This window comes from Amblyomma maculatum, chromosome 3, assembly GCF_055883805.1.
Source record: "Amblyomma maculatum isolate TAMU_Amacu chromosome 3, ASM5588380v1, whole genome shotgun sequence".
Lineage (NCBI taxonomy): Eukaryota > Metazoa > Arthropoda > Arachnida > Ixodida > Ixodidae > Amblyomma > Amblyomma maculatum.
In genome coordinates, this window is record NC_139346.1 from 46,302,224 (window position 1) to 46,318,486 (window position 16,263).

A 16,263-nucleotide genomic window follows, 5' to 3' on the forward strand; every position below is an offset into this window, starting at 1 on the left:
AAGAATTTGTTTGTAGAGCTGCCGCCAAGACACCGACTGCTTCCTGTTTAACAACTTTTGGGGCGGAGGATACCGTCTTCTGGTCTCCCGGTAGTGCGCCAAAATGTGTGCGTAGGTACAGTCACTGCCCCGGTCTTTTCGGCCTCTGACCTCCCTCGGTTTGCATAACCTCGAGCTATGAGATCGGCCTGGATGCTCCCGTCAAACCAACGTGCCCCGGAGCCCAAAGTACGAGTTTTTCTGTGTCGATTTTCCTGCCGGCCTTCAAGATGGCGGCTGCTTTTTTGCTAATCCTGCCATTGGTGAATCCTCGGCAAGCGGCTTGCGAATCGGTCGTAACTACCACCGAACGCCCGGACCTATTGCCATCAGCGACCACTAGAGCAATAGCGGTTTCCTCGCCGTCAGACACAGTGCAGTTACGTAGCGAGGTTTCTCCTTTAGCTGGAAATCTATCATCGTCACCACTGCATCTATTTCGGTTGGGTACATCGCCGCATCTACATAGACTGTGTCCTTGTTCTGATAGGTCTTGACTAAGGCTTCTGCCCTGGTCCTACGCCTACCCAGATGAACGACAGGATGCATGTTCTTGTTAATTGGCGCTACTACAAACGTAGACCCGACCACGTCCGGTATGTCTGTCGTCCGTTCAATCTCTAGTATGCGGTCATGATAGCCCAGTCTTCAGAGGAGAGCTCGTCCCGCCGTAGTGCGTTGTAGCCTCATCTGAGAGACAAGCTGCGCTTCCCGGTGCTCTTCGTATGTGTTTGTTAAGCCAAGGGCAATTATATTCGCATTTGCCGTTCTTATTGGCAGCCCGAGCGCTGTCTTGTACGCCTTCCTGAGGATTGCTTCCACTTGCTCTTTCTCCGTCTGGCTCAGGTGTTGATAGGGAAGACTCCACGTGGCTCTGCTTACCACAAGCGCCCGCACTAAGTAGAGCGTGTCTTCCTCCTTCATCCCCTTTCTTCTATAGGTCACTCGCATAATAATACATCTATATGTGTTCCTCAAATTACATTCTTTGCTTTTGCTATTTCTAAATATTTAGACTCAGTTACATTTACAAAACACTTATCACAAAAAAAATATGGGAACCAAATAACGCACTTCTTTTTTGCAATATGCGTATATGCTGATTATGAATAATTTATTTCCATGCTCTATTTTTTTGCACGATTCACTTAATGCCTGTAAAAAATTGAGGAGCACTGCAGATTCTGCATTGGAGTAATGCGAAAGCCCGGATGCTGCTGTTGGTTGCTTCTGGTTGTTTCTAGTTGCTTAATTCACTTCTTGTTCGCCCATTTTAGCGTTTGGTATTTTCAAATTGCGTGTCAGTCCTTTCCTATGCTCTTTTTGGGCTCTACTTCCGGTTGCGTGATGTCACATCATATACCTCACATCAATGCACTTCTGTTTTATTAATTTTGGTCTTTGGGACTTTCAAAGTGCGCGCCAATCCCTTCCTATGCCCTTTTTTTGCTCTACTTCCGGTTGAGTGGCGTCACATCCTATATGTCACATTGACTACTTTCTCCCTTTTCGCTCTCACTCCTGCCTTCCTCCCTTCGCTTCCGCGTGGTTCAGGTGTCAGAATAAGTGCGGCAGATACTGAGCCTTTCTTTTCCTGTAAACCAGTTATAATGATCCATTATCTAATTAATTATGGGCCTAAATATTTTCTCAGCAACAACATTACGTCACCCGCTATCGATTGGCACTACTCATTAACCTCTACCACTTCTCAATTACTCACAACTGCTGCGGACACGGTCTGCGGACAGAAATCTGCGAATATAGCGAAGTAATGCTTTCGCATTAAAATTGTTAATTCTTGGTTAACAATCACAGAGCACCACTACAGTATGCGCGAATGCGTGCCGTATATGGACATATGCCAATCAACAAGCAATCACTAATTACCGACTAATAAAATATTAAATGATAAATGGCGAATTATTAACTACAACTAATAATGATTAGCGCTTACTAATTACTAATTATATCTACATAAATAACGTTTACTGAACAGTGACCGTTGCGTAATTAATTACTAATTACAGCCGCGCACCCGGTAAAATCTACCACACAACAGTAAACGTAGAACAACCGCGAAGCTACAAGGAGCACGATCTCGTCTGCTGCCAAGCAATATTCACTGAATAAATGCACTCGCAGAATGTCCTTGGCTTTACTCTTAGCAGCATTCATCGCTACATGCGCAACAGTCGCGGAGCAGAATGCAGTACTCGTGTTAGAAAAACTGGCCACCCTGTATACGCCGTGCCTGGTGTCATCGCCAGTACCGGAACCATGGAAGAATGCAAACATCATCCTCATTCATAAGAAAGGGGACGCTAAAGACCTTAAAAATTACAGACTAATCAGCTTAGTGTCTGTTACGTATAAGGTATTTACTAAGGTAATCGCCAATAGAATCAGGACAATCTTAGACTGCAATCAAGCAAACGATCAAGCAGAGTTTCGGAAACGGTACTCTACTATCGATTATATGCATACCGTCAACCAGGTGATTGAAAAATGCTCGGAATATAACCAGCCCTTTACATTACGAAAAAGCATTTGACTCAGTTTGACTCTGGCATATAGGCCAGACGGGTCGGTGTATAAACGACAGAGCACGGGAGCATGAGAAATCGTTAGAAAACGGAGGCGGGTTAAATTTGTCTACCCATTGCAAAGATTGCAACTGTGAGCCAATGCTTAACGGTATAAGGATTCTGGGCAGGAGTCGCGATCAGGTGGCACGGGAAATTCTTGAAGCCTTCATGATCAAAAAGAAGGGTAGCATTTGTGTTAGCGGCTCGTCTGTATCCCTCCGTAGAAATGAAGTTTCATTCCTTGATAATTTTTTGTGACGGTATGCACTGTGCGACTTTAAGCCCGGAATTTTTATCGGCCTTGTGATGTTTAGTTAGGCGGGTTGTTAATTTCGTCGCTCGCATTTGCTACCAGTGCTTTTTGCTGCTGTTGTTTTAGGTTTGACCGCTGTTGTTTCTTTTGTTTTGACTCTGCTTTTGCTACGATCGTTTTCAGTTGCTTTTAGGTTCCTGACTGTTTTTGCTCGATTGTGTTTGACTGCTTTTGCTTCATTTCTTTGACTCTCCTTGAGCTACAAATGTTGGTGTTGGTTTAGGTTTTTGACTGATTTTGCTTCCTTTGTTTGACTCGGCCTTTGCTATGATCGTCTTTTGTTGTTGTTTACTGTTGTTGTTGTTGTTACTGTATTTTTTTACTGCTTTTGCTTCATTTGTTTTGGCTCTGCTTTTGCTACGATCGTCTTTTGTTGTTGGCCTAGGGTTCTGACTGCTTTTGCTTAACTGTTTTCACTCTGCTTTTGCTACGATTGTTTTATCGTTTTATATATTTTTTTATTTGTTAGGGTTCGGGCTGGTCGCTTCTCATGTCTTACTCTGCTGTTTTCGGTCCACATTGCATTTGCTATGAGATATGGCCTGCCTTCCGTTTTTTTTTAAAAAAAAAAGGGAAAAGAAAGTTTTTTTTTTTTCCCCGTTTTTGATAGTTTACCTACTGAGGTTAGAAATATCTTGTCTGATTTCCTGTTGGTGCTGCTCGGCGTTCACGTGTTGGGTTTGGAGCGGACTGTGGTGATGAGTGTGATGCTTGAGATGAGTGTGATGCTTGAGTGTGATGCTTTCCGTTTAATAAATAGTTGGTAGTGTGCGCATGTGGTGTCCCCTTCTTGCCTGTGTCCGTTTCCGTGTTGCGCCGCCGTTCAATTCCATCATGCACCAACTCGCCCCCCAGGCCGTTATTCTGCAGTACCTTTCTTCTACAGTGGGCCCTTTTATGTGTTCTAATCCTTCCTATACTCAAGTGCATCTGCTCGTCGCTCATATCGCTGCATCAACCTGCCGTGCAAGATTCATCGCCTTTTGTCTCCGCAAGGGACTCGTTCCATCTGAAGTGAACGCGTTTTTTGGTGTCATTAGGCCTTCCATCGGTCACGTGAAACGGCTCTGCCGCATTCTGAAATCTGAACTGTGCAGACAAGTCCGAATGTTTTATGACTGGCTGCGCGTTTTGTGTTTTAACCTCAGCCCAAACTGCCAAGCTGAGAAGGAACTGGCTGCTCTGAGACGTCTTGCGGCGCAATCCACAGAGTTTTTGTGGCAACGTTACCTTAATGTTCTGCCGCGGAAGCCTGAAGAGCAGACGGTAAAGCCTAGGAGCTTGGTCGTCCTTGGGAATGCCTCCGTTCCTGAAGAAGTTGCTGCTACCCTAACGACAGGGCCGAAGTACAGTGTTCCTCCGAGAATTCCTGCCTTCGAGCGCCTATCCCTAAACAGGAAGTTGGCAGATAAAGCCGGGAGGACAGGGAAAGGTGTCTTTTGGATGGCGTCGACGGGTTACTGAGGACATCTCGAAAGCTTGACCTTTACCCAATGGAGCGCACGCAACACGTTGTGTCGTTTCTCAAGGACAACGATCTTAGACTCCTTCAAGCTGATAAAGAAGATAGTTTTGCGGTCGTTCCAGTGGGCCTTTTCCAACAAAAGGCGACGCAGGCCATTTTGAAGAACTTTGTTCAGGTGAAGAAGAGTGCTTGTAGAGTTAAAACGAAAGCCATCTCGTTATGTAATGAGCTCCAACTCTCAAGGCTGGCCAAAGGAATCAGCGAATGTTAGAAAGGGTCTCTTGATGTGTTTTTTACGGTGAAAACCCATAAGCCAGGCATGCCTTTTAGATACATTGTTAGTGAGCGGGATTCATGGCAGCAAAAGTTGAGTAAATTTCTCCTGAAGCATTTGAAAGGACTGGAAGTGGACGATCCCTTTGCCACCAGGAATTCAGCAGACGTAACAGCTTTTTTAAAAGACCAGTCTTCCATTGGATACTTATTTTCTGTAGACGTCGAAGATTTATTCTATTCAGTTCCGCATATCGACCTTTTCAAATCCGGCGGGAGTGTATTGAATCTAATGGCGTTATAACATTTCAAAACTCAGCTGGACTAAGTGTGGACAATTTTTTATCACTCCTTCAATTTTACCTCAGGTCTACGTTTGTTTCCTTTGACACAGAAATGTACTTGCAGAAAAAAGGCATTTGCATAGGTTCCTGTGTTGCCCCTGCCCTGTGTAATATATTTTTATCATCTATTGACCGTGCTTTAGCTTCTTCCCTTGACAATGACCTAGTCCTGCAAATTTTTAGATACGTTGATGACTTCCTGGTAATTCTTAAAAGAACTAACACTGCATTGACGCTCCCTAACAAAGTGGAAGGTATCTTATCTGTTTTCAGACAACAAGGAAAAGGGCTGGCATTTACTCATGAACTACCAGTTAAGGACAGCTTGTAATTTTTAGATATCAATGTCAAAGTTCTTGAAGGGCGGGTGTGTTGGATTTATTCCCCCCGTTCCAAAAAGGAACTGCTTCCTTACGAATCAGCACACTCTAAGACTGTAAAAAGGGCGATCGCTTCGCTTTGCCTAGAGTCCGCATTACTTAAGTCTTGTGCTCACATGGCCGAGGCTAGTTTCAATAATCAGATCGAAAGACTTCGAATGGCTGGTTTCCCGTGTTCTGTTGTTTGCAGCGTAGCGGAGACCCTCCTACAAAAAAAAAATAAAGGGAAGAAGAAGAAATCCCATGCTAAGCCGGGATCAAGGCGACCACAAGTGGTTCCCTATATTCACCAAGTGGCACATAACTTGAAGAAAGTCGCCGGCCGGTACGACGTACCTGTCGTTTTCTCCACGCCCAAAAAGCTGAGCGGATTGTGCTCGAAAATCGGGCAGAAGAAGAAACCCCTGTGCGAAAAAAGGCACGGCAAGCATTACTGTTTTTGTGCCGTCGGAGTGGTCTACGAAATCCCACTGACGTGTGGAGGGGTCTATATAGGCCAGACGGGTCGCTGTATTAACGACAGAGCACGGGAGCATGAGAAATCGTTAGAAAACGAGGGCGGGTTAAATTTGTCTACCCATTGCAAAGATTGCAACTGTGAGCCAATGCTTAACGGTATAAGGATTCTGGGCAGGAGTCGCGATCAGGTGGAACGGGAAATTCTTGAAGCCTTCATGATCAAAAAGAAGGGTAGCATTTGTGTTAGCGACTCGTCTGTATCCCTCCGTAGAAATGAAGTTTCATTCCTTGATAATTTTTTGTGACGGTATGCACTGTGCGACTTTAAGCCCGGAATTTTTAACGGCCTTGTGATGTTTAGTTAGGCGGGTTGTTAATTTCGTCGCTCGCATTTGCTACCAGTGCTTTTTGCTGCTGTTGTTTTAGGTTTGACCGCTGTTGTTTCTTTTGTTTTGACTCTGCTTTTGCTACGATCGTTTTCAGTTGCCCTTTAGGTTCCTGACTGTTTTTGCTCCCCCTTTTTTGACTATGCCTTTGGTATACGATTGTGTTTGACTGCTTTTGCTTCATTTCTTTGACTCTCCTTGAGCTACAAATGTTGGTGTTGGTTTAGGTTTTTGACTGATTTTGCTTCCTTTGTTTGACTCGGCCTTTGCTATGATCGTCTTTTGTTGTTGTTTACTGTTGTTGTTGTTGTTACTGTTTTTTTTACTGCTTTTGCTTCATTTGTTTTGGCTCTGCTTTTGCTACGATCGTCTTTTGTTGTTCGCCTAGGGTTCTGACTGCTTTTGCTTAACTGTTTTCACTCTGCTTTTACTACGATTGTTTTATCGTTTTATATATTTTTTTATTTGTTAGGGTTCGGGCTGGTAGCTTCTCATGTCTTACTCTGCTGTTTTCGGTACACACTGCATTTGCTATGAGATATGGCCTGCCTTCCGTTTAAAAAAAAATGTTTTTTTTTTGTTTTTGTTTTTTTTCCGTTTTTGATAGTTTATCTACTGAGGTTAGAAATATCTTGTCTGATTTCCTGTTGGTGCTGCTCGGCGTTCACGTGTAGGGTTTGGAGCGGACTGTGGTGATGAGTGTGATGATTGAGATGGACGTATAAATATGCCACCTTTCCGTTTAATAAATAGTTGGTAGTGTGCGCATGTGTTGTCCGCTTCTTGTCTGTGTCCGTTTCGGTGTTGCGCCGCCGTTCAATTCCGACTCAGTTGAAACCTTGGCAGTGATGCAGGCATTGCGAAATCAGGGGGTAGACGAGCCGTGCGTAAAAGTGCTGGAAGATATATATTGTGGCTGCGCAGCAACCATAGTTCTGCATAAAGACAGTAAGAAAATTCCCATCACAAAAGGTGTTAGGCAAAGAGACACGATTTCCCCAGTACTATTCACAGCTTGCTTAGAGGAAGTATTCAGAGACTTGGAATGGGAGCAGTTAGGGATAAGGGTAGATAGAGAATATTTAAGTAATCTGCGATTTGCTCATGACATTGCCTTGCTAAGTAACTCGGGGGATGAACTGCAAATAATGATTAAAGACCTAGGCAGGAAAAGTAAAAAGGTAGGCTTGAAAATCAATATGCAGAAGACTAAGGTAATGTTCAACAGCCTCCGAAAGAAACAGCAGTTTACGTTAGGTAGCGAATAACTGGAAGCAGTAGGCGAATATATCTACTTACGACATGTAGTAACCGCAGATCCGGACCATGAAAAGGAAATAACAAGCAGAATAAGATTGGGATGGAGCGCATTTGGCAAGCACTCAGATGATGACTAGCAGCTTACCAGTATCGCTAAAGAGGAAAGTGTACAACAGTTGCATCTTATTTGTACTCACCTATGGGGCTGAAACAAGGAGGCTAACCAAGAGGGTTCAACTTAAGTTGAGGACAATCCAGAGGGCTATGGAACGAAAAATGGTAGGGGTAACATTAAGAGATAGAAAGCGTGCAGAGTGGGTCAGAGAAATAACTCAACTTACCGACATTCTAGTAGAAATTAAGAAGAAGAAATGGACATGGGCAGGACATGTAGTGCGAAGAGAGGATAACCGATGGTCGCTGAGGGTAACAAACTGGATTCCAAGAGAAGGAAAGCGTAGCGGGAGGCGGCAGAAGGTTAGGTGGGCGGATGAGGTTAAGCAGTTCGCAGGGGTGAAGTGGATGAAGCTAGCACAGAACCGGGTTAATTGGAGAAGTATGGGAGAGGCCTTCGCCCTGTACTGGTTATAGTCAGGCTGATGATGATAATGATGAATCGCTAAGGAATCAGGGCAACATAGACACCATAGACTGCAGCCAAGCAAAAAATCAAGCAGGATCGGAATATAGCCTGCCCTTATACATAGCATTCATTGATTACGAGAAAGCATTTGACTCAGTAGAAACCTCGGCGGTCATACAGGCATTGCGAAATCAGGGTGTAGACGAGCCGTACGTGAAAGTGCTGGATGATGTATATGGAAGGCACGCAGCAATCATAGTTCTGCATAAAGAAAGCAACAAAATTCCTATAAAGAAAGGTGTTAGGCAAGGAGACACGATCTCTCCAGTACTATTCACAGCTTGCTTAGAAGTATTTAGAAACTTGGAATGGGAGCAGTTAGGGATAAGAGTTGATGGAGAATACTTCAGTAATATGCGATTTGCTGATGACATTCCCTTGCTAAGTAACTCAGGGGATGAATTTCAAAGAATGACTGATGACTAGACAGGAAAAGTAAAAATGTAGGCTTGAAAATCACTATGCAGAATACTAAGGTAATGTCCAATAGCCTAGGGAAAGAACAGCAGTTTAGGTTAGGTAGCGAAGCACGGGAAGTAGTAGGCGAATATATCTATTTAGGACAGGTATTTAGAGGTCCGGACCATGAAAGGGAAATAACAAGGAGAATAAGACTGGGATGGAGCGCATTTGGCAAGCACTCTCAGATTAAGACTAGCAGTTTACCAGTGTCGCCCAAGAGGAAAGTATATAACAGTTGCATCCTACCTGTGCATCCTACCTATGGGGCTCAAATGTGGAAGCTAACAAAGAGGGTTCTACGTTAGTTGAGGACAACGCAGAGGGCTATGGAAATAAAAATGGTTGGAATAATTTTAAGGGATAGGAAACGTGCTGAGTGGGTCAGAGAAATAACTCAAGTCACTGACATTCTAATGGAAATCAAGAAGGGATGGGCATGGGCAGGACATGTTGCCCGAAGAAAGGATAACCGATGGTCGCATAGGGCAACAAAATGCATTCTAAGGGAAGGAAAGCGTAGCAGGGGGCGGCAGAAAATTAGGTGGACGGATGAGGTTAAGAAGTTCGCAGAGGTCAAGTGGATGCAGCTTGCACATGACAGGGTTAATTGAAGGAATATGGGAGAGGCCATCGCCTTTCAGTGGGTATAGTCAGGCTGAGGATGATGATGATGGGGATGATGAGTACTTGATCACTGATTGTCATATGCCAATATAAGGCACGCATTCGCGCATACAGTGGTGGTGCTCTGTGATTGGTCGAGACCTAGATGACATCATCCAGTCTCGACCAATCAGAGCCGCCGCAAAAGCATGACAGTTTTGCTGGCGACAACAATGAGGCAATCATGGCTTTTAACTTAATAAACCATACATTGTATTAAAGGGCGGGTACGTACTATGCTATCGTGGGTTAGCAGAGAGGCGAGAACGTGGTGTAGGGTTCCTTGTCAATTAGCAAATTTGTGGAAACAGAAGAATTCTATAGCAATAATGAGAGGGTAGCAGGCACCGCAAATAAGGTTATTAGGTGTTAAGAGGGGTTTATTGGGGTTTATTCGAATGACTGGAGACGGCGAACGGTGAGAGAAGGCGATCGTAGAGCGAGGCACAATATCGTCCGAAGGAGACAGTTCGAGCTCTCAGTGCGCGCGTCAGCTGATCGGCGTCTTCATCGTCGTTAGTTTCGGCGCTGTATCATCTTCTTCTTCCTTACAATTGCCCCGGCGGAAAGAGGGCTCCATCCTGGCGACTTAAGGCGAGGGTATGACAAGGGGATCGTAGTATGGCTTAAGTCGACTGACGTGAACAACTTCTCGGCCGCGGCGACGGTGATCCGAAGAAGGCGTTGCCGGCTCCACGACGTAGTTAACTGGTGATGTACGCTTTAATACACGATAAGGGCCATTATACTTTGCAGATAATTTGGAATCACCCGGAACACAAAGCCAAATGAGGGGGTAGATAGGAAAGTCAGCAGCGGGCTTGCCGTGATCGCTCTCATCTCGGCGAAGATCTTGAATGTCCGACGTGAATGAGCGCGCCAGCTGACGGCACTGCTCAGCATTACGGGCCACAGCAGAAAGAGAAGTGTACTCTGAACTGTCGGGGTGGTAAGAAAGTATGGTGTCCAGTAGACATGAAGGCTCACGACCGTAGAGGAGAAAGAATGGGGAAAATCCAGTCGTTGCCTGAGACGCTGTGTTATAGGCATAGGTGACGTACGGAAGCACCTGATCCCAATTAGACGCATCAGAAGAAACGTACATGGCCAGCATGTCACCAAGAGTTCGGTTAAACCTTTCTGTGAGGCCATTGGTTTGAGGATGGTAAGCTGTGGTGGTTCGATGTATTATTTTGCAAGCTTCCAACAGCTCGTGGACCAGTTGTGATAAAAAGACGCGGTCGCGGTCAGTTCACGAGGAGCCCCGTGACGTAGAACGAAGTGACGTAGGATAAAAGAGGCGACGTCATGAGCACTAGCCGTAGGCAGGGCTGCAGTCTCCGAGTAGCGAGTGAGGTGATCCACGGCGACAATTATCCAGCGGTTGCCTGATGTCGAAGATGGAAGAGGGCAATATAGGTGGATTCCGACACGATCGAAGGGTCGCGCTGGACAAGGCAATGGCTGTAATGGGCCGGCGGAGCGGCGCGGAGTAGACTTCTGCTGCTGACAAGCAGTACAGGAGCGAATATAGCGGCGTAAAAAGTTGTACATCCCCCGCCAGTAGTACCGCTGGCGGAGACGCTCGTATGTCTTCAACTCGCCAGCATGTGCGCTTTGCGGGTCGGCATGGTGATGGGCACAAATTTCTTTACGAAGATGGCGAGGAATGACCAACCTTTTGCGACCATCCGGGCGATAGCTTTTGCGGTACAGCAGATCACCCCGGATCATAAAATGGGAAGGTTGGCGACGAGGGCTCGCTGGAATGAAGATGTTGAGGACGCGGTGAGGACGTCAAGGAGTGAAGATATCCAGGGATCCCGGCGTTGTTCAAAAGGAAGATCGTCGGAAGTAAGGGCTGCAACGGAGAGTTCGGATATCGAGTCCGAGGGTGCAGGAGAAGGCAGCGGCGAGCGCGACAAGGCATCAGCGTCGGAGTGTTTGCGTCCCGATCGATATATCACATCAGAGTAGAAATCTTGATGGCGAAGAGCCCAGCGGCTGAGGCGTCCTGAAGGGTCTTTTAGGGAAGCCAACCAGCATAGGGCATGGTGGTCGGTGATAACGTTGAAGCGGCGGCCATATCAGTAGGGGCAAAACTTTGTTAAGGCCCACACGATTGCAAGACACTCCTTTTCCGTGACGGTGCAGTTAGATTCAGCGTTCGTTAGCACTCGGCCAGCGTAAGCAACCACATATTCAGAAAAGCCGGGTTTGCGTTGAGCGAGGACAGCACCGAGACCGATGCCGCTGGCGTCAGTGTGCACCTCTGTGGGAGCGGATGGGTCGTAATGGCGGAGAATGGGCGGCGAAGCTAGTAGACGTCGGAGCGTAGTGAAAGCATAATTGCAGAGTGGGGTCCATGTAGACAAGTCGGCGGGACCATTTAGCAATTTTGTAAGCGGTGCAATGAAGGTAGCCAAATTGCGGACAAAACGGCGAAAATATGAGCGTAGGCCGACGAAGCTGTGCAGCTCTTTAACAGAAGTCGGTTTCGGGAATTCAGTGACCGCACGTAGTTTGTCCGGATCGGGCAGGACACTATCTTTGGACACAACATGACCCAGCATTGTCAGTTGGCGGGCGCAAAAACGACACTTCTTCAGGTTAAGTTGAAGACCGGCGCCAGTGAGACAGCTCAGGATTTGGTGCAAGCGCACGAGGTGCGTCGGAAAATCGGGAGAGAAAACGACGATATCATCCAAATAACAAAGGCAAATGTTCCACTTGAGGCCGCGTAACATGTTGTTCATCATTCGCTCAAACGTAGCAGGAGCGTTGCAAAGACCAAACGGCATCACAGTGAACTCATATAGTCCATCAGGGGTAACAAAGGCTGTCTTGGGGTGGTCAGACTCAGCCATAGGGACTTGCCAATAACCAGAGCGCAGGTCCAGGAACGAAGAGAACTCGGCTCCTTGTAAACAATCGATGGCGTCGTCAATACGGGGTGGTGGGTATACGTCTTTACGTGTAATTTTGTTAAGACGGCGGTAGTCAACGCAAACTCTTATGGGGTTATCCTTCTTTTTCACAAGTACCACTGGAGACGACCACGGACTAGATGAAGGCTGAATTTCACCACGTTGTAGCATGTCGTCGACCCGCTCAGCAATAACACGGCGCTCCGTAGGCGAAACACGGTAAGGGCGCTGGCGAAGAGGGGCATGACTGCCGGTGTCGATGTGGTGAACAACCTCGATCGCACGGCCCAAGGAAGTTGTCTGCACATCAAACGAAGAACGGAACTGGTTCAGGCGAACAAACAGTTGCTCACGGTGAGTCGGGTCGAGGTCACTGTCCACAGATGATTGAAAAAGGTCCCAACTCGGTATATCGGAAGACGCAGTAATCGTCGTTAGGGAGGCTACGTGGGCACTCTGGGGTAAATACCCGTCAACATCAAACGGCGAGATGAGGTCAGCAACTTCAATATGGCCAAGGCATTCGTCACGAAGTAGCGGGACCACAGCGGTTGAGGCATTCGCAACAGCGGCGCCGCGGTTAATATCAATGATAGCAAAAGGAAGAATGAGTTTACGGCTTGAAGCGACCATGGGAGAAGGTGCAAAAAGAACAGTCGCGTTTAAGGAAAAGGGTACACACAAGGGAAAAATCACAGCACAGTTGGGCGGAATGTCAGTGTCGTCGGCGACAACAAGTTTGGCGCAAGAAAAAGACGGCGTATCGTCAAGAACCGCATCACAGAGCGCAGAGCAGGCGACGTGGGTGCGGGCGCAGTCAATAACAGCATTGTGGTGGGACAGGAAATCCCAGCCAAGAATTAGGTCATGCGAGCATGACGCAAGCACTAAACACTCGACGATGTATAAGATGTCCACAATAACGACACGCGCTGTGCAAGCAGCAGACGGACGAACAGAATCGGCGCTGGCGGTGCGAAGAAACAGTCCAGAAGTCCAAGTGACTTTATGAAGCGAGCGACAAAAATTTTCGCTAATGACGGAGAGAGTGGGCCCTGTATCGACGAGTGCAAGGGTACGAACACCATCAAAAAAACTTCGAGAACGTTCGGCAGAGACAGACGAGGACTTGTGGTAGGCGATATGTGCGCAGTTCGTGCCCCAGGAACTGCGGCGGCTAGTTTTTCGAGTCATGTGTCACGCTGCGACACCGCATTGGAGACACGGACCGACGGCGAGGGGACGGCGAGCGGTGCAGTGGAATGTGCTGGCGGCCCGACGAGTTGTGCGGCTGCCCTTAAGATGTAACCGAAGGTGGGCGCAAGGTGTTTGTATTGATAACTGCAGTATTCCGTAGTGCCTGCAGGGGCAGAGCGCAGAGTGCGAAGGTACAGGCGGGCGACGTGGCCGACTATACCGCAGGCATAGCAAATAGGTCGGCTGTCATTCGTGCGCCAAGGATTGTAGGGAGGCGTCGTAGATCGGAACCGTGGGGCGACAGATGGTGGCGCCATAGTCGGCACGTGCGCAAAGTACTGTGGCGGCGGTGGGCGGGCGCTAACTTGTGCATACGTGGGAGGCATCTTTACTTGCACAGATAGAGGCGGCGCGACAAAAGGGGGGCTCTAACTTAATGGTTTAGCAAGATGTGTGGGCTGCAGTGCAACAGGGTCGGCATGAGGTGTGACAGGCGCTGGCTGGCCAAAACTGGGAATGGCATCAGCATCCTCCTGCGTGATGGTGTGTCGGATAGAAGGGTTAAGCAGCTGGGCTGTAGATGACGGGCGTGGGCCAGACAAAAGCCCGAGTTGTCGGGAGACCTCATCCCGAACGAAGTCATTGATGTCAGCCAAAAGGTTGCGGCTCACAAGCCAGGCCGGATATTGACGCAGCAGGTGCGGGAGAGCGACGAGTGCAGAGGCGTTGCTTGAGCATTTCGTCGAAACTTTGGCAAAGATTGTATACTGATGCCACCGTGGTTGGGCTCTTTGCCCACAGCATGTGAAATGCATCGGCATCAGTGCCCTTCATTATGTATTTTATCTTGGCAGCCTCATCCATAGACGGGTCGACACGCTTGCATAAATTAACGTCTTCAGTGTAGCTTGTGAAGATTTTCCCTTCATGCTGAACGCGCACGCGCATAGCTTTTTCAGCGCGTAGTTTCCGAACTGTGGACCGACCGAAAACATCCGTGAGCTTTGCCTTAAAGTTGGCCCAAGTTGGCATGTCGGCCTCATGATTTTGATACCAGAGGTTAGCAACGTCACTCAGGTAGAAGATGACGTTGTTGATTTTTATGCGGTCATCCCAGTTGTTATGGCGACTTACCCGCTCGTACGAGGCCAACCAATCTTCAACGTCCTGGTCGCCCTGCCCGCTGAAAACTGCGGGGTCTCGCTACCGAATGGCACCGGAGCATGAGATGGACTGCGAAGGGGCTTCCACCGGCTGTTGGCCTACTTCGTTTGTCGCCATAGGTATCGTACGGCTGCGGAGCTCCACGGTGATCGTGTAAGAGTCGTACCCCGGCACGTTCCACCAAATCAAGAGGGGTTTATTGCGGGTTATTCGAAGGACTGGAGACGGCGACCGGTGAGACAAGACGATCCTAGAGCGAAGCACAATCTCGTCCGAACAAGACAGTCCGAGCTCTCAGTGCATGCGCCAGCTGATCGGTGTCTTCATCGTCGTTAGTGTCTGGGCTGTATCATCTTCTTTCTTACAGGTGGTACAAGCTGAAGGTTGTACAGGCCTACGCGCAGACCAGGCAGTCAAAAGCTTCTATGAGGACGCGGAGTTAGCAATGGGGAAAGTAAAAACTCCACATTTGTAGAACACTTCAGCGTCAAGGTACAGAAAAAGCAGGCTACAGACCAGGCAAATGGTGATTATGGCAGTGGTTTGTTTGTTTATGGGGTTTAACATCCATAAATGACCCGGGCTATGAGAGGCACCGTAGTGAAGGACTCCGGAAACTCCGGAAGCGGAAGAAAAAGAAGAAGCAGCTGCAGCCGCCGAAAAAAAAAAGATTCGGACAAAATGGAAAAAAATATGCTCGAAATGATACAAGCATATCTTACTTCAAAACAAAATGTTCAATAAATTTTTCTTGAATCATCGCCTTCATGTTGTCAAGGAAATTTTATATCAGCTGCAGTGCTCAGAGAGGCAATCCGAGAACCTCGGTGTCAATGCAGGATGTTATGAGATCTTATTTTACCTAAAATAACAGTTTCGTTAAGTGTCTCCCTATACACTAAACATGAAACTGTTAACTAGAACACAAGGTAAGTACAATGAAGATAGAAAACTGAGTTTCGGCTAGTTAGCAGTTTTCCTCCTAACTACCACAAATTCTCAAAACGTCCCCGATGGGGAACACTCAAGGCAGTTAAGACTTTTCAGCCTAAACTGGCAGCTATTCAGCTTGACTGGGAAAATGTATACATAAACTAGCTGCGATTTTTTTCTTTTTTGCGAAGTTTATTGCCTCAGGGCATAAAAGGAATGTTATGATGGATGAAGGGTGTGGTCAAATAAATGAAAAAAGGTTGGCTGATGCAATGAAATCGAGGAGTGAACGATGATGCGGTCCCAGTGTCCAAGCAGCATATGACTGCGGATTATGGGGGGAGAGGCCAGCTGCCACAAGGTGCCGGATCCGCGTTAGCTTCAACGCTGGACAATCCCACAGTAGGTGATGGATGTCAGCTTCTATATTTCTTGACTTGCAGATGGGGCACCCAGGGTGTGGATATAAATACCGAAATTGTGGCCACTTTCGGATCACTGCTGGTGTTAGGGCCACCCCAACTCGAATACTCCGAAGCGCCACCTCCTCTGCACGGGTTAGACCGCGGGGGAGGCTTACCGTACACGGAGGTATAAGAACACGTGTACGGCGCCGGAGGTGCTCCTTTCTTGTTAAAAGCAGGGTGGCATTGTCCAATTTTATGAGGTTTGGCGATGTCGATGTTGAGTTTGAAAGGCGGGTAGCAGAATCTACTTGGCTTTGAGCACTTAAAAGGTCACGCGGGGTCCATTCAATACGAATTGGA